This window comes from Ranitomeya variabilis, chromosome 5 (assembly GCF_051348905.1).
Source record: "Ranitomeya variabilis isolate aRanVar5 chromosome 5, aRanVar5.hap1, whole genome shotgun sequence".
NCBI lineage: Eukaryota > Metazoa > Chordata > Amphibia > Anura > Dendrobatidae > Ranitomeya > Ranitomeya variabilis.
Window position 1 is genome coordinate 437103037 of NC_135236.1, and position 20883 is coordinate 437123919.

The following is a 20883-nucleotide window of genomic DNA, read 5'->3' on the forward strand; positions in this document are numbered from 1 at the left end:
GTAGTCTTCACAAGGTTGGCACAGAGTGTCGGTGGTATGTTGGCCCATTCCTCCATGCAGATCTCCTCTAGAGCAATGATGTTTTAGGCCTGTCGCTGGGCCACACGGACTTTCACCTCCTCCCAAAGATTTTCTATGGAGTTGAGTTCTGCTGTTCTGGCACCTCAGTAGCTCTGCCAATGTAACATGGCACCCTCAAACAAGTGCAGCAAAATCTTCACTGTAATATGGCGCTACATCCCTACTGAGCCTTGCACTGTGCCTCAAAAGTAGTTTTCGACCACATATGAGGTATTGGTGAACTCAGGAGAAATTGCACAACAAACTTTGGGGTCGAAATTCTCCTTTTGCCCTTGTGAAAATAGAAAATAGAGAATTTGTAGCTAAAAAAGATTTTTGTGGGAAAAATTGCATTTTTATTACTTTCATGGCTTAAGGTTATAAACTTCTGTGAAGCACCTGGGGGTTCAAGATGCTCAATACACATCTAGATAAGTTCCTAAGGGGTCTAGTTTTCACAATGGTGTCACTTGTGGGGGTTTCCACTGTTTAGGCACATCAGGGTGTCGGGACCACACTCAGTCGGAGCAGCCTTTGGAAGTGGGGAATCACCAGAAATAATACACAAGACACGTCTCGTATAGTATATCACTGGGAAGCCTCTGAAGCACGCCTGCCTTCAAGGTGCTATCCCCTCTTTATATAGTTGTACAGGTAGTTTCAGTGGTTATACAAGTTTTGCTTGTTTAAACAAAGAGAGAAAAGAGAAGACAAAAAAAACAGTTTCGGCTATGTGATAGTTTCACAACAAACAAAACAGTACAGTTTCGCCTAAGTGGCAGTTTCACAAACAAAAAATAGGATTTCACACTATAGCTAAAATGTCCTTGAATGGACAGGTCAATATTGATCACAAATTCTTTTTGGTTCATTGAGGTAACCATTTTTGTTCCGCTCTTCACAATCCCCCCTTTGACATATTCCATTCAAAACCTTGTCATATAGACGATTATTTTAGTCATTCTTTTTGTGATATTACAAAAAAAAAACTTTATATTCTCGCATCCATTACACAAAATTTATTTGTGCATACCGAGATACCCTTGAGTACAACCTTGAATAATACATATATAATTACAATAACTATAACTGTATGTATTAGGCTTTGCATAATCCCGGTAACCCACCCACCGATCCCCCTGAACCAATTGGCCGGGTTAAGAAAAGAAAAGGTATCTGACCACCAGCTATCCTTATTTTGGTCATTGTCTTTGTCATACTGATCCCTGAGTCGTTGTACGTCTTCTAATTTAAATCTCATACTCATAGTACTATTCGGGTCTATATAATGACAGCAGGTGGGTCCGATGATTTGACACATACCCCCTTGTGAGGCAGTTAGGTAATCCAATACCAGGGTATGTTGGTTAGTGACTATTATAAGCTGATTCTGTACAGCTATACTAGTATTTAATATGTCCAATATATCCCAAATCTGGTCATCTAGATAATCCGTGGCTCTAACTAATTTATCCCACATCTGTGTTAACATAGGATAAATAAAAATGGTACTAGCAATTTTGTTGGGAATTCCCATTTGTACTATATGTGGCCTCCCCGAGGGACGTGGTGAGTTATCTGCAGCTCTTTTATACAGTGTGTGCTTGGGCACGGCTTGCATATTCACTTGTTTGTTCGAAATTATGAAAGTAGCCGGGGTTAGGCGTCCTAATGTACAAGTACCCTTTATACCTACGGGAAGCCATTTATATGCTCCTTCTCCGCATATCCAAAATGTACCCTCAGGCAGATCCCACAAAGCTGAGTGCTGCAATACCAATCTGTGAGCCAAATCCACAAAACTAGATACATTCTGAAGCATACACCAAGAGGGTTTTTGTCCCAAGGGGCTACAGTACCCGGCTGCGGGATTCCCACATACATGCATTCCGTTGACATACTCATCGGATTCATTACAAACCAGGTTCCCCGGCTTACTTGTACAACTGTTTGCATCACCTTGGGGGAACAACTCGGAATGTTCCCATTTTCTATTATGTATGTACCTTTCCAATACTGTAGGTTTGAAAGCATCAGAGGAAGGGGTGGTTGTACTGAAACTGAGCTGTAGATTTTCAGTGGGGACCTGTCCTAAATCAGTTAATCCAGTCTTATTCCTAGGTACCCATGCTCCTCCTCTGAGTGCTAAATATTGTAAGTTGCCTATTTTTCCTGTAAGATTGCCCTGCCACCAAGGAAATTCTACCCATCCCACAACTGGTATGGCGATTGTAGTATTCCATAGTCTAGTATTGCCAGGTTGGTTGTTGGCCAGGTTGTCTGAACAATTAGGCCAAGCGAATATTTCTTCAGCTGACACGGGAACTGCTAGAAAAGGTATACTTGTGGCTGATACTGGTGAATGGGTACAGATCCAACAATCTGCCAGGGGTTGCGTATTATTTAACAAATCATGCACTAATTTTCTATGATGTTGTACGAATCTATTGTTCAAAGGGGCTAGAGAATTCAATCTTTCCCATGCCTCCGTTGAGGTTAACATTATTAACATCAATATCATGAGTCTTATACTGCTTTTTTGCAATGGCTTGCATGTATCCATGATGCCTTTCCTTCAAGCTTGACTGCTGTTGGAGTTGTTAACAGGACTTGGAAAGGTCCGTCAAATCTCGGTTCCAGAGTCTTTCTGGTGTGTCTTTTCACGTAGATTTGATCACCAGGTTCCAACTTGTGGCCTCCTTCGAGATTTTCTGGATCTGGAAGGGAAGCAAAAACTTGCGAATGCACTTTAGTTAAACGTTTTTGTAATTCTTGTACATAAGCAGTTAAAGTCTCAGTATTCAACATCAGTTGTTGTGGAAAATAACAACCCAAATTTGCTGCTCTACCAAAAAGAATCTCATGTGGTGACAGCTTAGCCTTCCCCCTTGGGGCGTTTCGGATGGAATACAGGGCAAGTGGTAGACACTCGGTCCAAGGCTTTCCTGTTTCTGCCATGGCCTTCTGGATTTTTAATTTTATTGTTCCATTTAATCTTTCCACTTTACCTGAACTCTGTGGGTGATACGGAGTGTGAAACTGGTTTTCTACTCCCAACATTTTCATAACATTCTGGAATATTTTTCCAGTAAAATGGGTACCCCTATCTGACTCGATCACCTCAGGCATGCCTTAACGGGGTATCAGTTCATGTGCTATTTTAATGGCAGTAGTTTTTGCTGAGGCTTTACGAACTGGATAAGCCTCTGGCCACCCTGAGAACATGTCCACACACACAAGCACATATTCGTATCCATTGTACCTAGGAAGCTGGATGTAGTCGATCTGGAGTCTTTGAAAGGGATACAGTGGTCTTACATGATGCTTGGTTGGGGTTTTAATGGTCTGACCTGGATTGTGTGCCAGGCATATAGCGCATGCAGCACACATGTTCCGAGCGAAATTACCAAAGCCTGGAGCCAACCACCTTTCTTTTACCTTGAGCGTCATACCGTTTGCCGATACATGCGTAGGTAGGTGGAGGTCACTCGCCACTGCGGGGTACCAGGCTCTGGGTAAACACAACAAAGTTCCTTTTTTCCATAATCCTCACTGATCTTCTGCCCCTTTTTTCTGCCACTGCCCTCATTCTTCGTCGTCTACCTGTTTCTGAGCTTCCTTCAATCTCTCCTCATCATCTTCAGAGCTATCTAGTGTGTGGGCATGATGTAAGGGTTTACGTGCTGCCTGTTTTGCTGCTTTGTCGGCTTTATCGTTACCCCTGGCTTCCTCGGTGTCGAGTCTCACATGTGCAGCTACCTTTATCACCGCTATTTCTTTAGTTTCTTGTGCTGCCTCCAGAATCTGTCTAATGAGGGAGGCATGTTTAACAGGTTGGCCTGAAGCAGTCATATAACCTCTGGCTCTCCATATTACGCCAAAATCGAAAATAATGCCATGTGCATATCTAGAATCAGTGTATATGTTTGCTGTCTGATCTTTGGCTATTTTTAGAGCTTCAACTAATGCCGTAAGTTCTGCTTCTTGTGCAGACTGATTAGCAGGGAGAGGTTCTGCTTTCAGCACTTCATGCTGAGTTACTACCGCATAACCTGTATGAAATTGTCCATTCATATCTGCATATCTACTGCCATCTATGAAAAGTTCAAATGTAGCATTACAGAGTGGCTTGTCACGTACATTACGTAAGCCCTGAGTCTCTTGTTCCATTAATTGTACACAATCATGCATTGACTCTGATGGGTCAAAGGAGTTGGAGAGTGCAGTTTCCTCAGGTATGGTACCCCCCTCAGACTCTAAAGGGAGCAAAGACGCGAGATTAAGAGTCTGAACCCTGGCAAAGGAAATGTTGGGCGGCAGTAGTAGGGAACATTGGAGACGGAGGTGTCTGGCCATTGAAATATGTTTAGGTTGGACCTGGTTAAGAATGCCATGTACATCATGAGTGGTCTGAACTAGAAGTGGGTGATCAAGAACAATCTCAGAAGCTTTATCTAATAACAGTGAAATTGCGGCTACTACTCTTACACAAGAAGGTGCGGCTCTAGCTACAGGGTCCAGATGAGCTGATATGTATGACACAGGTCTCTGTTTGTTTCCATGTTTTTGTGTGAGCACCCCTGTAGCATGTGAGGATATCTCAGCTGCCATTAATTGAAAAGGTTTAGTGTAGTCTGGGAGTCCCAAAGCCGGAGCTGATACCAGTGCTGTTTTCAAAGAGGAAAATGACTGTTTAGCCTCTTCACTGAGTGAATATGGCGTGTTGGCAATACAGTCATATAAAGACTGCATGAGTTGACTTGCATGTATGATCCACTGTCTACAGTGTGAAACAATACCCAGGAAAGCACGCAGCTGTTTGTGATTCCTGGGTTCAAGCATGTTACGTATGGCTTCCGTACGTTGAGGTGTGAGGTGTCTAATGCCCTGTGATATGCAGTGACCTAAGAACACGACTGTTTGTTGACAAGCCTGGAGTTTCTGTCTATTTACTTTACAGCCTTCTTGCGCTAGGAAAATTAAGAAATTAACAGTTGAGGTAACTGCTGTCTGCTCATCAGGGCAACAAATAAGTAAGTCATCTACATACTGTAGAATGACTACTCCTGGTTCTGGGGTGAAATTTTTCAGCACGGTCTGCATTGCTTCAGAGTACAAAGTTGGTGAGTGTACCATACCTTGTGGCAATCTTGTCCATGCTAATTGTTTACCCTTGAATGTAAAGGCAAACAAATGCCAACAGTTCTTATGTAGTGGCACAGAAAAAAATGCGTTTGATAAGTCAATTACCGTAAAATATGCAGCAGTGCTGGGAATTTGAGACAGTAAGGTATGAGGATTCGGTACCACAGGGGTGACCGGTGCCAAAACCTTATTGATTTCCCGTAGGTCGTGCACCATGCGATATTTCACCATAGTTTCTTTGGAGGAAACTTTCTTTTTAACAGGATATAAGGGTGTATTGGCGGGTGACCTGATTTCTACCAAAACACCTTGTAACACATAATCCTGAATTTGTTGAGAAATCGCCAGTTCTTGCTGGGCGCTGATGGGGTATTGCCTAAGCTGAGGTAAAATGGTTCCCGGGGCAGTTTCTAACAGTATAGGAGCTACTGATAAGAATCCTACATCAGTGTCTCCTTTTGCCCATAGGCTGTCAGGAACCCGAGACAAGTCAATTTTTGCTTGTTGAGTGTAAATTTCGGGAAAATCCTCCATTGCCTGTATTCTAACATATTGTTCCAGAGTTTCTGCATCTTCAGGGATGGTCAGCATAACTGTGCCATTTTCTCTAAAATGGATGTTTGCGTGCATTTTACTTAAGACATCAGTACCCAGCAAGCAGGTAGGTGCACCCTTAGCAAATAAAAATTTGGATACAAAGGTTTTAGGGCCAAAGCTCACATTTAAAGGTTTTGTAAAGGGCAACGCCTGAATTTTACCATCATACCCTTCTGCATATGTTACCTTTGAGGATATATTGTCAGGATATGGTAAAAAGTCTTGATTTAAAATGGAGGATGTTGCTCCCGTATCTATCAGAAAAGGTACATTTTTACCCTCAACCTCAACTTGTATTATTGGTCTTCTAGAAGGAAGAGAGACCTGCATAACCTTCAGTCATTCTGAGCTGTCTGTTTGATCAGGCGCTGGGTTATTTATCCTATTTTTGGGTACAAAGGTTCCTGAATCTATATCTGCTTTTCTCTTCCTACATTCCCTTTGGAAATGTCCTGGCTTCTTACAGTAATGACAAGTAAACTTTTGATTAGCAGAGCCAGTATTAGCCTGTGCAATTCTTACTGGCTTAGAATTTTCTCTTAAGTCCATTTCTATCCCTACAGCTTTCTGTCTAGCCAGGTGTGGGTCTTCCAAGGTTCTCCAATCAGGGGTTGCGGCCTTAAGCTTTTCCTTCACTTTTGGAGACAATCCATCTATAAAGGTTTTTGTAACTAACCTCATCATTCCTGAAGCGGTTAGATCCATGCCTTCATCTCTGAAATTATTTTCTACACTTAGATAATATTCGTCTACTGATTGTCCAGATTTCTGAGCCACCACTCCCGTTGTTCCTCTCTGCCTCTGTTTTTCCCTCATGAAAACCATTAAGTGATCTACAAATTGCGTACCTGATTCTATCGTTTGTAAGGCACCATCTCCTGCCTGGGGCCTATGTACCTGTAGATTTGCTAATAGCTCCTGGAAGAGTCCAGGAGTCATTTTCATTCTACATAATTCTTCTCCATCTGCCCAAACTCCAGCGTGAGTCTGCATAATTTGCTGTATATATTGTGCAAATCTAACTGGACACTGGGTGGGATCTGGTGCGTTATGCAAGAGAGACATGCCTTCAGCGGGGGACCAAGGGAAATATTGTCGAGTTTGGTGATATCTAGTTCCCATTACTCCGTCAGCACCAGGTTCCCTAAAGGGTCTTGGTACTACCCTAACAGGGGCAAGTACAGCGCCATGTCTAGGTGTACCACAGGCTAGGCAATCATTTCTCCAGTCTGGATTTTGTTGTCCACAGTGCGGACATACCCATCCTCCTGGTCCGGCTAAACTTTGAGGTGGTGTTTGGAGAAAAGATGGGGCATGTGGGTTAAGGTATGGGGGTGGGGTGTTCTTATATTCCACATTTTGTTTTTCTCCATAGCCTGCGGGTCTAATACACCACTTTTTATTCTGTTGATTATATGTCCATCCCTCTTTTTCTGCTACCCTAGAGACATCAATCAACGCTTGGATCTGATCTATCCATTTCTTGTCTCTGATTATGCCTTTTTTTTTTTTCCTGAATTCCTTCCCATTTTTTTCTACTAAAGGCTTCTGCCTTAGTGACTCCAAACTTACTAAAAATCTTTCTCAGCCCCTTAGAGGCATCTTCACCACTTCTCTCCTTTATGATAGTATAGATATCTAATTCTTCTGGTTCCGACTTTGTTTGCTTATTCCCCATTTTCTTATCCTGAGCTTTTTTCTTTTCTTGCCCTAGGTGGCGTTTGGGTATGAGAATACCTCGTTACCTTCTTCCTAATGAGCTAGGATGTTTAACGGCTTCTGCGTACCGTGTTGATGTAAGAAAATCCTGATTCCTACACCTATAGCAAACAACACAAATGCAACCAGACAGAGGATCAAAATACAATGTATCTTGTCCCAGGCTAATTTATCTGTCCTGGGCTCATACTATCATACACTTATCCGTCACCAGGTTTTCGTCAAAGACAGGATCAGAGATTGAACATAGGCACGGAGGTCTCCCCGAAAGGACGCAACCACGTTGCCCAGTGGGACAGTCACTTCTTCTATTTCAACACCCTGGGCGGCTTATAGGGCTATTCCCAACTTCCACACACCTTCTATTCACATTCACTCTCATTCAATGCCGTACTCCGTGAGGTGGTCAATTCCTAAGTAGTTCAAGAACCCGAGCTATAGGTATCCTCCTCTACTAGAACTACCCGCTAAAGGACACGACACAGAAAATCTTACGGACAGTGCAGGGCAGATATAAGAGATCTAACAGTGTCTCTTACCTGGCCAGGTTTTTATTCATCTGCCGTCCATTATCCCAGATTCTCTTTTCGTTCGTATTCTGCCGGTGTTCTTGAAGGAGTACACAGACCTCGGGTCCCCGTTCAGGCGCCAGGAAATGTCGGGACCACACTCAGTCGGAGCAGCCTTTGGAAGTGGGGAATCACCAGAAATAATACACAAGACACGTCTCGTATAGTATATCACTGGGAAGCCTCTGAAGCACGCCTGCCTTCAAGGTGCTATCCCCTCTTTATATAGTTGTACAGGTAGTTTCAGTGGTTATACAAGTTTTGCTTGTTTAAACAAAGAGAGAAAAGAGAAGACAAAAAAAACAGTTTCGGCTATGTGATAGTTTCACAACAAACAAAACAGTACAGTTTCGCCTAAGTGGCAGTTTCACAAACAAAAAATAGGATTTCACACTATAGCTAAAATGTCCTTGAATGGACAGGTCAATATTGATCACAAATTCTTTTTGGTTCATTGGCGTAACCATTTTTGTTCCGCTCTTCACAAGGGGATCTCCAAACGCGACATGGTGTCCTCTAATTATTCCATCATATTTTGCATTCAAAAAGTCAAATGACACTCCATCCCTTCCAAGCTCCGCCATGCGCCCAAACAGTTGTTTTCCTCCACATATTGGGTATCGGCATACTCAGGAGAAATTGCACAAGAAATTGTATGGAGCAATTTTTCCTGTTAAATTTATGAAAATGTAAAATTTGGAGCTAAAAAAAGATTTAACTGGAAAAAATGTGATTTTTTTTAAATTTTCATGGCTTAACATTATAAACTTCTGTGAAGCACCTGTGGGTTCAATGTGCTCAATACACATCTAGATAAGTTCCCTAAGGGATTTAGTTTCTAAAATGGTGTCACTTGTTGGGGCTTTCCACTGCTTAGGAACATCAGGGGTTCTCCAAACATGACTTCAAAAATTGAAATAGCGCTCCTTCCCTTCCGAGCCCTGCTATGTGCCCAAACAGTAGATATCCCCCATATATGCAGTATTGGCATGCTCAGGAGAAATTGTACAGTAAGTTGTATTGTCCATTTTCTCCTGTTGCCATTGTGAAAGTAAGAAAATAGGTCTAAAGGAAAAGTTTAGTGAAAAAATACCGGAACAGCAGAACCCTCCATAAGTGACCCCATTTTACCAATTAAATTTCTCAATGAATTAATCTAGGGGTGCAGTGATTAAATTGACAACACAGGTGTGCAAAGCTCAGAAAGGAATGAGTGCCATGTTGTACTGCAAATTTAAATGGAATGATATACTGGTGCCATATCACATTGGTAGAGCCCCCGAGGTGTCAGTAAAGCAGGACTCCCCATAAGTAATCTCTGTTTACAAAGTGCACCTTTTAATGAAATCATCTAGTGGTGCAGTGATCATATTGACACCACATGTGTTTCAGAAAATTTTGCACCACTAAGCCGTGAAGGAAAAAAATCACATTTTTACTACTATAATGTTGCTTTAGCCACAGAATTTACATTTTCACAAGAAGAAATAGGTAAAAATTACTGCATAATTTATAACACAATTTCTTGTGTGTATGGCCACACAGCAAAACTCGGAAGGGAAGGAATGCTATTTGACTCTTGGAGAACAAGTTTTCTTAGAATAGTTTGTGGACTCCATATACAGAGCCCCGAAGTGCCAAAAGAGCAGAAGATCCTTATTTGACCCCAGTTTGGAAATTACATCCCTCTGGGAATTTATCTAAAGGTGTAGTGACAATTTTGAGCCTATAGGTGTTTTCCAGAAACAAGCAGCAATGGATGTTGCTGAGTGAAAATGCAGATCTGCCATTGTAGTGCTCATACATTGTAATTGTCATACATTGTAATGCCGTACTTGTGCCCAGCTTGTATTTCTGGAGATACACACCTGTAAGTGGGCTCTGCTCATTACATTACTTGCAAACATGTGGATGCTAACTGCGGTTTAGGCTTTCACAGGATTTCTTTTGGGGAAAAACAATTAACTTTTTCATTGCCTTCGTGCTACCAGTAACGTGAAAACCCCATATATTTCTTTTAACAGATGATGGACTGGAGTGGGGACTTGTTTTTTGTGGGTTGAGTAGAAGCTTTTAGTGGTAGCATTTTGAGGTACACAACATTTTGGATCAGTTCACATTTATCCTGTGCTCTAAGGTAAGGACTTCCATTGGGTTTTCCATCCAAATCTACAAAATTCGTCATTTGGATGAAACCCTTGAAGGATTCATTCACTAATGAGGCAGCATAGACACTCTGGATTCTGTAAGATGGTCACGGCCGGATCATAGACCAGACAGTGTCCACAGTTTCTCATTCTGCCTCATCATTAGGCATCTTCTGCCGGAGGTTCCATCTGAATCATATATGTCAGAGATTTACACGGAAACCCCAATGTAAGCGCTCAGGAAGATAAATGTGCAAAAAAAATGTGCCTTTTCTGGGGTGGCTGGGGGCAGATGTTTTTAGCTGGGGGGGCAATAACCATGGTCCCTCTCTAGGTTATTAATATCTGCCCTCAGTAACTGGCTTTCCCACTCTGGCGGAGAAAATTGTGCAGGAGCCCATGCCAGTTTTTTCCGTGATTTAACCCTTTATTTTAACACCTAGAGCTCCCAAATTTTGCACACAGACACTTCTAACATTAGTAGTAAAGAATATGTAAAAAAATAAGGGATGTAAAATGGTTTACTGTATGTAAACCATGTCTCATATCCTGTCGGGTTTGATAAGGAGATAGCAAAAGCCGGCAATTGAATTTTATGCTATCTAGCTCTGTATGAAATATAAATATGTATATGTATGTCTCCATGACATTTATATATATATATATATATATAGACTGTATATATTTTTTTACGAATATTTGAGGCCATGGATCCATTCTATGTCCATTTTGCAAGCCGACGAGAATATCTCCCCATACGGATGCCATACGGAGGTTTACATGCGCAAAATACGTAGCCACACCTTGCCTACGGATGTCATACGGATCACTGTTCAGGGAACATTTCTATGTATCTGGTCTGGAAAAAACAGACCGTATTTTTATACTTTGTGTGTGACTCCAGCCTGACAGTTTTAAAGATTGGGTCATTAAAGAGGTTTCAGTACCAAATATTTGTACCTTTGTGTTTATTTTTACATAAATATGTGTATTGACTGTGGTGCAGTGACCAATCTTACAGCCAGGGGGTGCTGTGTGTGCGCTGCAGGACGCACTTGGATGTATAACTGTGGTGGTGAGACAAAGTCCGGCAGGATTATAAATGACCGGTATGTGTGTCATAGAGGAAGATACTTTGTGCTGTCAGTCTAAAGTTATGTTGTGTTCTGGGACCTGTAGTCCCACAAGTAATTGTGTAGTTCTAATGGGAGACTGGCAGGGCTAGTTATGAGAGATAGGAGGGTCAAACTAGCCACACACACCCACACTCCCACACAGGGGAGTGGTTACAGGTATGTAATGTGACCAGGGTGTGGGTCACATGGTTCCTGTGGGTTCCTGTAGGTTCAGAGTGAATGGATCTGTGTGGTCCATGTGCAAGGTCCTGGATGGTCAGTGTTGGAAGCTCCTGTGAGTGGAGTCTTCCTGGAAGCACCTGAGACCATGGACCTAGTGGGCGGTCAGTGTTGGAGTCTCCTGGCAGTGGAGATGTCCTGGAAGCACTGAAGAGAGTGAGTCCTCCAATAGCCTGTGTGTTGGATTGTCCTGGGATGGACTGGAGTCCTGCAAGCACCTGGTAAGAGTGTGAGTCCTGGAATGGTCAGGGTGTTGGGTTGTCCTGGGATGGACTGGAATCCTGCAAGCACCTGGTAAGATCATGGACTGATGGCCTGTGTGTTAGAGGTGCCTGTGATAGGACTTCCTGGAAGCGCATGGAAAGGCTGCATCTACAGAGCCTGAGATGGTTTCTGTGTTGGGGAAGCTACAGTTCCTACTGTGGGTCTGGACTATCCGAGGTGCCCTGATCCCAAGGACGGTGATCCCAGTGAGGCAGTTTCCCTGTGAACCAGCACTGGCAGGAGTCAGTGTGTGGAGCCGGAGCTAGAGAGGTAACCCCTGGTATGGGAAAAAACCTGTAATATACGGCAGAGACGTATCTGCCATTGGAACAGACTGCTGGTGGTTAATATGTTCCGTTGATGCATACAATGAACTGTAATGAACTGTGCAGTCACTTGGTGACTGAAGAGACAAGTCGTGGCTATTGAATGCTTTGTAAAGCCACACATGTTAAAGTAACAGACTATGTGTAAGCTGGTGATGTGTAACCTGGCTTACGGTGCGGTTTATGATGCTTTAATAAACTGGAATGGACTTAATTTGTGTGAGATATCGTGCCTGTATGCGTTATTCCCGTGCAAAGCGAGTGTCCCCCAAGACCCGAAGTAAGGGAAACGCTACATGGCGTATTATTTCTTGTTCTTTATTTTGTTTAGTTTTTTATTATTTTCTTCTTAACTTTTTTTTTAAACTTTTTTTTTACTTAGTCCCTCTTAGTACTCTGATAACTGGTCTCATGCATTGACATGCACCAGCACTGCAACGCATGAAACCTGACAGTTTACATGGGCAGATAGCCTGTGATCGTACATGGAGGTGCAGATATTTGACTGACTGACCAATTGCAGCAGAGAGTGGAGACCGCTGAAATTGATCCACACTAGTGATGAGCGAGCGTGCTCAGCTAAGATATTATTCAAAGCAACTTGGTTAGCACCCGGGCATGCTTGGATAACACCTTATCTGAGCACGTTCGCTCATCACAAGTCCCCACACCTCCATCAGCGCTGCTTAGCTGTCAGTGACTGCTGTCAGCACGGATCTCTCACTGTGTGTTTTCACACACTTACAATATTAATCCATGATTGACATAGCATGTCATTATGTGGGAACTGACACCTGCTGAGGACTTGCTATGTCCTTAATTAGTTGTTAAGGGGTAATAGGAGTTCACCTGATTGAAATCATGACATCACAGCCACATACCAGACATCATACATGCCAGGGTTGTGAACCGTCCAGAAATTCCAGGATACTCCATAATTATTGTTGATTACTGGTGGACAAAGACAGAAAAGGGCACCTGTGCAAGAACAATATATGGGCCCTTTTAAGTCCAAGAGTTCCTCAAAATGCAAAATTGCACCTACCTAGGGGGTAGAAAGGGGCTCCCTTACCTCTTGGGCCCCTGTGCGACTGCACAGGTTGCACCAATGATATGTACGCCCCTGTTGCTGACAATAGTTTACACAAATGGTTAAGGCACATTGTTTTCTGAAATGTTCAATAGAGAGAGGGGTGAGATGTCTGCCAAGCTTTTAGCATTACAGCATCTATCACGTATGACATCATAAAGCCTGAAAAAGCATATTACAACTTTAGATTCAACTGCATGGTTGGGAATGTCACTATGAGTCATTGAGCTCATTTAGTAACTATATCTCTAAGCCTGCAAGCTGTTATAATGCAAAGCTCCACTGGTCAGAGCATTAATCAGAGGCATACTGAAAGGGTCAAGGTAAAGAAGAGCAAAGGGCATAAGATGAAATACCATGGATATTTATATGTCAAGTAATGAACATTGAAACAGGCAAATGTTTCATTCTGTTTTTCTCAGTAATTCTGTCAAGGCAGATATTTTTGAGGAGTTATCCCAGAATATGCACTGCAGACTAGGGGTCCTTTGATATGGATCTGCCGATGGAACTAAACAATTGCCAAACAATTACTGATCGGCGCTCATTTAATGGCCTGTTTGCACAGTCAGACCACTGTAAACTAGTGTTGAGCAATACCTTCCGATACTTGAAAGTATCGGTATCGGATAGTATCGGCCGATACCCGAAAAATATCGGATATCGCCGATACCGATACCCGATACCAATACAAGTCAATAGGACTCAAGTATCGGAAGGTATCCTGGATGGTTCCCAGGGTCTGAAGGAGAGGAAACTCTCCTTCAGGCCCTGGGATCCATATTCATGTAAAAAATAAAGAATTAAAATAAAAAATATGGATATACTCACCTCTCCGGCGGCCCCTGGACCTTACCGCTGTAACCAGCAGCCTCCGTTCCTAAGAATGAGCGCGTGAAGGGCCTTCGATGACGTCGCGGCTTCTCATTGGTCCATGCCGCTCATGTGACCGCTCACGCGACCAATCACAGGCCGCGACGTCATCGCAGGCCCTAAACTCCTCTATGAGGAGTTTAGGACCTGCGATGATGTCGCGGCTTGTGATTGGTCGCGTGAGCGGTCACATGAGCGGCACGCGACCAATCAGAAGCCGCGACATCATCGAAGGCCCTTCACGCGCACATTCTTAGGAACGGAGGCTGCCGGCTACAGCGGTAAGGTCCAGGGGCCGCCGGAGAGGTGAGTATATCCATATTTTTTATTTTAATTCTTTATTTTTTACATGAATATGGATCTGATTCCGATTTCAGATATCACAAAAGTATCGGAACTCAGTATCGGAATTCCGATACCGCAAGTATCGGCCGATACCCGATACTTGCGGTATCGGAATGCTCAACACTACTGTAAACTACTTGTATGTGCATTGAGATTTTTGTGATAGATGGCGCAGTGTGGATAGGCTTCCATGGTTCTTGGCAATGCGATTCCAGTTTAAACAGGATAATGCAGCACTAAGAACAATGATCTTTTGTGCTGCAAAAAAGGTGAGTGAGCGTTTTGCTGTCATCAGGTACCCAGCAGCCTGTTTACACTGAAGGTTCTTAATGGGAATCGGTCACCAGGATTTTGCTACCTCATCTGAGAGCAGCATAATGTAGGAAAAAAGACCCTGTTTCCAGCAATGCATCACTTAGTTTACAGGGGGGGGGGGGTGCAGCAGTAGTGATACAATCAGAGTTTTTAGATGTAGCATGTAGCAGAGCCCAGAAAGTTGACCCTGCTCATACCGCAGCTTTCTGTGTGCATTGTCTATTGATAGTGAGCTGCTTATCAGAGGAGGGGGCATGGTTGGTCTAGCAGGTGCGTGAGACATAGTCTGGGCAGTGATAATCTCCTGGAAATAAAATATTAATTGTCTTGAAACAACAGCAAACAGCCTAATACGTGATTCATCCATGAAATCTATGTCTCATCACCTATCTCAGGCTGTCCTCAGATTACATGACAAATACCTGCTGACAAATGCCCATTAAGAACTCTCCTTCATGAGAATATTTCAGTGTAAATGCAGCTTAACCCCTTTACGCCCTATGATGTATAGGGACGTCATAGATTACCTCTCCCTGCTTGATGCTGGCTCCGGACCTGAGTCCACATTATTTGATCAGCTGTGCCTATAAAATTTGCGGGTGGAATCGCAATTCACCCTCCGCTGTTAACATATTAAATGCCAAAGTTAATTTCTTACAGCATTTAACTTGGGCTTACCAGAAGTGCGTCATAAACCCTGAGTTTGATGTGTCACATGACCCCCTTCCCATTGGAAAAAATAAAGTTGGATCCAAAATGGCCAACTTCAAAATGGCCGCCATGGTCACTACCCTTCTTGAAAAGTTTTCCCCCTTCCATATACTAATGTGCCGCAAACAGGAAGTTGATATCACCAACCATTTCAATTTTATTTAGGAGTATCCATATAAATGGCCGACCCTGTATAATGAGGCCCATGTATTGCTCCATACATAATGGGCCCATATAATGCTCCATACAGAATGGGCCCCATATAATGCTCCATGCAGTATATGATGGGCCCCATATAATGCTACATATATAATGGGTCACATATGATGCTCAATATATAATGGGCCCCATATGATGCTCTAGTATATTATGGGCCTTATATATTGCTCCATATAATGGGCCCCATATGATGCTCCAGTATATGATGGGCCCCATATAATGCTCAAACATAAAAAAAAATAAAAAAATTAAACACACCTCTCCTCGCTGGCCACTGCTCTGCTCCGGACTCCTCTGTGTCGGCATCTTACGGCTCTCAGCGACTCTGTGACTGTTCAGACAGAGGGTGCACACTAGGCTTGTCATTGCGTCCTCTGTCCTGAAACATCACAGTCAGGAGACACGGAAGACGCCGCAATGACGGAACAGGGACAGGTAAGTATCACAAGTATCGGGGTGCTGAGTAAGTTAGGACTCTGCCACCAGGTCCCCATAGCACACAGGTGTCCCCAACAGCAAATGAGCCCCCCACCTGCTCAGGGCCCTAGCACCCACTCAGGTGCGTTGGGTGCTGACGCTGGCCCTGTTCTTTAACTTAACTTGTCCCCATTTAAGTCTATTAGTCTATAAGTGGTCACTAGTAGGGATGGGAAAAGTTCGGGGTTTGCTCCAGACACCTAGTGTCCTGCACTGAACTCAAATGCAGATTTCTTACTGTACGGCCATGTTACTGTTTGGGTTTGTAAGTATAACAAAGCTTGTTGAAAGGCTGATGAGCAGCCAATTAACAAGCTTAAAGGCTGTGGGCTCTTTCGGCCCCATTATACCCATGCCAAGTAATAGCATGACTGTGATTGTTCGGAACACCACGTGACTCGGTCTGACACTGTAAAATGCATAAATAAATTTAAAAGCAATGTGCGGTCTCCCTTATTTTTATAACCAGCCAAGAGAAAGCAGACAGCTGTGAGTTGGTTTTATTATGCTGGGAAAAAGCCAATATCCATGGACTTTCCCAGCCTATTAGTATCAGCCCCAAGCTGTCTGCTCTGCCTTTGCTAGTTGTTAAAAATAGGGGACCCCAAAAAATGACTCGGCTTCGCCCTATTTTTAATAACCAGCAATGGAAAAGCAGACAGCTGGGTGCTGATATTAATAGGCTGGAAATGGCCATGGATATTTGCCACATTTCAGTCTAATAAGACCAAACCTCAGCTGCACAAGAAATAAAAAATGGGAGGACCCTAAACAAAAATTATGTGGGGTTCCTTCTATTTTTAATAACAGGCAAAGATAAAGCAGACAGATTGGGGCTGCTATTTATAGGTTGAGAAGGGCTGTGAATATTGGCCACTTCCCAGCCTAATAATATCAGCCCTCAGCGCCTCAGAAATGGCACATCCATTAGATGTGCCAATTCTGGTGCTTAGCCTCTGCTCTTCCCGATTGCCATGGCACGTGGTCAATCAGGGTAACGGGATTGTGGGATTGATGTCAGCTGTGTAATGTTCGCTATCATCAAGCCCATGGGTTAGTAATGGAGAGGCATCTATCAGACACCCCCATCAGTAACCCAATAAGTAAAAAGAGAAAACAGCACACAGAAAACAAAACCTTTATTTGAAAAAACACACAGAAAAAAATCTTTATTTGAAAAAAACTCCCCAATAATTTTCCTCTTTCACTGGTCATCATTTCTGCTCTCATGCAAGTCTGGAATGTTGGCCCAAAAAACGTGAAGAAACCTCAATTTCAATATTGTAAAAAGAAGCATCGGTTTGAGTTTGCAAACAAGTACAAACATTTAAAGATTTTAATCGGTTGATTTGAAGTGATAACATGAAAGTCAATAGACTAGGCTATGATAGGTAAAAATGGGTCTGAAAGAAAAAGAGGAAATGGGGCTAATGGATTGAGAAATTGAAGGAAATGTCAAGTTTGGTGGAGGAAGCCTGATGATATGGGGTCGTATCACAGCCAAAGGCATTGGATACTTGACCAGGATTGATGGTGGTCTCAATGTTGAGCTATATATAAGTATCCTACAAGATGATTTACTTCATATACTCAAGTATTATGGGTATGAAAAGGAAGTCTTAGTGTTCTAACAGGACAACAACACAAAGCATAAGTCGAGATTGGCAAATAAATGGTTCAATGACAGTAAAGTAGAGGTGCTGGAATAGTGCCCATTGTCCCAATACTTCAAACCAAACACTAGTGGGTAGAATTGAAACAAAAACTGTATACATACCCAAGTGAGTCAACCAGTATGCACCAACTTAGGAAGAGTGTAGAAGAAACCTGAGATCAAATTTTAGTTGACACATGTTTGAATCTGATCGAGAGCATGCCTAGAAGGATTCAGGCAGTGTTGAAAGCCAAAGGTGGATTTGCAAAATACTAACAAAATAATAAAAATTAAAATCTAGATCTTTAGGAGCAAAACAGTAACAATGCAGTGACATGACAAGAATCTGCATAACTAATCATATGCTACATAGTTGCAAGTCAAATTTAAGTATGAGATATCCAAGATGATTGTCTAAAATTATGACAGTCTCAAGTTCAAAGCAGAAGCAAATAATGAAATATGAAGCATGAAATTTAAGAGTTCAAAACATTGTTACCCTTTTGCTCATCAGTGTATATGGGATTCAGGTCCGGGATAAAGCTCGAGTAGCTGAACCAAATTTTGGACTGAGGTTTGGTCAAACCTGCCGAATCCAAACTTCCACAGGTCTGCTCATCCCTAGTCACTTGTAAACTGCACTTCAGTTGGATGCACACATAATAAGTTCTTAATTAACTGTGTATTCTTGTAAATTCAGGTGTGTTATTTGATCTATGAGATTCAAGCTATGTATGCCTCACAGACCAAATGCAAGTGCAAAATTTGGATCTGTGTGAGCTTTAAAATCAGAAGGAGCAATGATGCTTTTCTAAGAAATGTTGATTCATCCTACCAGCAAGGCACTGTTTAAAGGTTTTTATGCTTTTATCCATAGAGAGATGATTTCACGGGATTGGTTGCACTCTCTAAACCTTTTAGTTGGGGTATTCCTTTGGCACATTCACTCTAGACAAGGATTAGTCATGCAAAAATTGCTTGCAGGGATCTGGGCTCAACAGATGCTGTGTACTTTACATTGTGAAGGGTCTGAAAGCATCAAATATATTTCAACCTCAGTTTTTACTGGTTATCGATCCAAGAATAGGAAACGTCTCTCTTTTTATATGCTGTTTGTATTATCCTCATTAAAATAATCCCATCTTTTCCAGTTTTGTTGTAATCCCAAAGCAGTTTTGACAGCTGGATTCCAGTGTAGAGGCATGAAAGGCAATCAATGCTTCAGTATTTTCCAGCCCGAAGAGATGAACTGCACAGAATGAAGTCAAAGAGCCAAGTAGTTTACATATTCCAATATTTCTCACTAAAACTCTGATCATCTTTAACCTTTAACTAGACCTACCATTCTGGGCTTTGCTGTTCCAAATAGTTTCTGGCAATAGTTTGACAAATTTAAATTCACTTTCAGAATTATTATAATACAATTCTCAATTACAGCCAAGAAAAAAAAATACACACACATGTGAACAGGGACCTTTATTATTATTAGTCAGCCATAATTATAATGTATAATTATTATTATGGTTACTATTATAGTTGTAAAAATACTATTAGTAAGAGTCTTAGTTAAATATTTAGATAAAGTAAGTGTGTAACATATTACATATATTTAAACTTGTCAATGTAAGATAAACCCATCTATATGTGCATGTAGGCCATAGGAAGCAGAATAGAATCATATCTTGATATCTGCCATCCTATGTCTTATTCCTGAGATCTGTGTTTTCTTATGTGTTAATGAACTGTTAAAAACTATACGCCAAAACAGATTTGCATGAGACTCTGCCTCCAAAACTTATTTTAAATGAAAGGGGCATAACTTACAGTGGCATGTTAAAGTTTCGGCACCCCTGGTCAAAATTATGGTTATTCTGAATAGTTAAGCAAGTTAAAGATGAAATGATCTCTAAAAGAGCTTTTGTTAAAGATGACACATTTCCTTTGTGTTTTAGGCAAAAAAAAATCTTTTACATTTTAAAAATTACTAAAAGGAAAATGGGACTGTGCATGGATAGTATATAGCAACACCCCCTTTAACAAGTATCACAGTTTGCAAATGTTTTTGTAGCCTGCCAAAAATCTTTCTTTTCTTGTTTCAGGGATTTTCATCCATTCTTCCTTGGAAAATTCTTCCAGTTGTGTGAGATTCTTGGGTCTTCTTGCATGCACTGCTATTTTGGGGTCTAGCCACAAATTTCCAATGATGTTTGGATCAGGAGACTGTGAGGGCCATTCTAAAACCTTCAGATTGAGCCTTTTAAGTTAATCTATTGTGGATTTAGACATATGTTTAGGATCATTATCCATTTTAAGAAGCCATCCTCATTTCAACTTCAGCTTTTTTACAGATGGTGTTGTGTTTGCATCAAGAATTGTTGAAATTGCATTGAATCCATTCTTCCTTCAACCTGTGAAATGTTCCCCGTGCCATTGGCAGCAACACAACCCCAAAGCGTGATTGATCCAAAACCATGTTAAATGGTTGGCAATTTATTATTTTCCTGAAATTCTGTGCCTTTTTTTCTCCACACATACCTTTGATCATTGTGGCTAAAGAGTTCTATTTTAATTTCATCTGTCCACAGGACGTGTTTGCAAAATGCATTAGGCTTGTTTAGATGTTCTTTTGCATACTTCTGATGCTGAATTTTATGATGAGGTAGCAGGAGAGGTTTTCTTCTGATGATTCTTCCATGGAGGCCATATCCCTAAACACAAACCTAACCCTAAAACACCCCTAACCCTTATCCCAACCCTATCCATAATCCCAACCCTAACCGTAATCCCAGTCATAACCACAACCCTAACCCTAGCCCAACCCTAACTTTAGCCCAACCCTAATACTATTGGAAAATGGAAATAAATATTTTTATTTTATTTAATTATTTTTACCTAACAAAGGAGGTGATAAAGGAGTGGGTGATTTACTACTTTTTATTTTGATCACTGTGATAGGGTCAGCAGATCTCAGCGGTTGCACTGCACATGTACCCGCCATTTTCTTGCCAGAAGAAGAT